Below are 2,500 nucleotides of genomic sequence, written 5' to 3' on the forward strand. Positions count from 1 at the left end.
TTGTATTTTCACCGTTGCTATTTTGTCAGGCATTTATTCATTCAGTTTGTCATTATATAGAAGTATTTTAAAAACTCTAGAACAAACCTTGATAGATTTGTGAAAGTTTAAAATATCCTTATTTGACCATTGTTTTGATTTTCGGCCGCCATTGTGATTTATTAAGTATTGAAAGGTAGTGCAAAGCAGTCCGAGAGTTGTTTTTTTCTATTAGGGTTAGCTCGAGAGGTTAGTCATAAGTGTTATTAAAGGTGCTAGGGTGTTTGTTTTTCCATAAGTTAAGTAAAGGGGAGACATTCCGAAAGCTCCTACATCCCCAGTATTCTTTAAATTTGTATTTTCACCTTTGATCTTTTGTTAGGCGTTTATTTATTCAATTTGTCATCATTTTTTTTCTATTAGGGTTAGTTAAGTAAAGGGGAGACATTCCGAAAGCTCCTACATCCCCAGTATTCTTTCAATTTGTATTTTCACCGTTGATATTTTGTCAGGCATATATTTATTCAGTTTGTCATTATATAGAAGTATTTTAAAAACTCTAGAACAAACCTTGATAGATTTGTGAAAGTTTAAAATTTCGTTATTTGACCATTGTTTTGATTTTAGGCCGCCATTGTGATTTGTTAAGTATTGAAAGGTAGTGCAAAGCAGTCCGAGAGTTGTTTTTTTCTATTAGGGTTAGCTCGAGAGGTTAGTCATAAGTGTTATTAAAGGTGCTAGGGTGTTTGTTTTTCCATAAGTTAAGTAAAGGGGAGACATTCCGAAAGCTCCTACATCCCCAGTATTCTTTAAATTTGTATTTTCACCTTTGATCTTTTGTTAGGCGTTTATTTATTCAATTTGTCATCATTTTTTTCTATTAGGGTCAGTTAAGTAAAGGGGAGACATTCCGAAAGCTCCTACATCCCCAGTATTCTTTCAATTTGTATTTTCACCGTTGATATTTTGTCATGCATTTATTTATTCAGTTTGTCATTATATAGAAGTATTTCAAAAACTCTAGAACAAACCTTGATAGATTTGTGAAAGTTTAAAATGTCCTAATTTGACCATTGTTTTGATTTTCGGCCGCCATTGTGATTTGTTAAGTATTGAAAGGTAGTGCAAAGCCAACACGTCAGTCATGCTGCTAAGAAAAAAAAATCCTAAATCAGGCCTCCTAAATGGCACCCGTTTGTTAATAATTAAATTAGGTTCAAAAGTATTAGAAGCCAAGATAATTACCGGTAGTAGAGCTGGCGACATAGTGTTTATCCCAAGAATCAATCTGACGACAACGGATTCAGGTTTACCATTTATTCTAAATAGAAGACAGTTTCTGGTAAAATTGTCATATGCAATGACAATTAACAAGTCTCAGGGGTTGACATTAACCAAGGTGGGGATTTTCTTACCACAACCGGTATTCACACACGGACAACTGTATGTTGCTGTGTCACGGGTCAGAGGCTATAGTGGCTTACACTTCATGTTGGGCCACACAGAAAAATCAACCGAAGATATACCATATTACACAGACAACGTTGTTTACCAATCTGCCCTCATTAAATGATGGTGAGTACAGTATCGAATGAAAATAGTTCTTTCCCCGCGAAATTGCGGGCTTTTTACTAGTATATATATATATATATATATATATATATATATATATATATATATATATATATATATATATATATATATATTGATTGATTGATTGATTGATCACCAATTGTAACCATTGACAAAGAACGAAAGTGACAGTTTTGATCATTTTCTCCAATTTCGATATCCAAAGAAAATTTAATCTAAGAATTAATCACAAAGTAGATATAGTAGTTCTTCTCAGTTCAAATTCCATTGTTGAACATGGAATTTAATGGTTACTATATTGAGAACGTATAGTCTATATATGTATATGTGTGTATATATATATATATATATATATATATATATATATATATATATATATATATATATATATATATAAATCCATCAAAATTACTTTTACAAAATTTGAAAATAGAATTTCTATACCATCTATCGTCTGGTAAATTTACATACATTCACTCCAATTTTACCTCCATTTAGTATGAGTCTGTTTGACTCAATTCACAATTTTATGGACATTAGCAATTTTCAATTGTGTTTATTAACAATGAAATATCTTTTAAAATAACGCAATCTTTGTAAAACTGCTTATCACAAGCGTATATATGTTGGTATAAATCATGAGAATTTATTTACAGAACAAAGGGGTAGGTCACATAGGGTGAAATGAATAAGGCCAAGACTAAGCCTTGCGTTTCATCACGAGTCGGTATAAAAAGCATCAGAAGAGTGTCAATGATAACAATATGTATGGGATCGCCACTTGAATATGAACGAAATCAATTCAGGACAGTTCTTTTCAATACCTGAGTAATGTTACTGGTGCATAATACAGAGTAGTTAATAGTGTCTAGTGCAGCAGAAAAATCCAAAATATGTAAGATTAATGACAGTACGCCCTTTTCCCATC

The 2,500-nt window shown here is 31.8% G+C and overlaps 1 protein-coding gene across 1 annotated transcript in view; it reads left to right on the forward strand.

Moving 5' to 3' along the window:
• LOC144960337 (uncharacterized) overlaps positions 1-2,500 on the forward strand; it is a 29,813-nt gene that overhangs the window by 1,132 nt on the left and 26,181 nt on the right. The gene's annotated exons all lie outside the window — the stretch shown is intronic.

The sequence above is a fragment of the Berghia stephanieae genome, chromosome 15 (assembly GCF_034508935.2).
Source record: "Berghia stephanieae isolate SIO BIC M18660-M18661 chromosome 15, UCSD_Bste_1.3, whole genome shotgun sequence".
Lineage (NCBI taxonomy): Eukaryota > Metazoa > Mollusca > Gastropoda > Nudibranchia > Aeolidiidae > Berghia > Berghia stephanieae.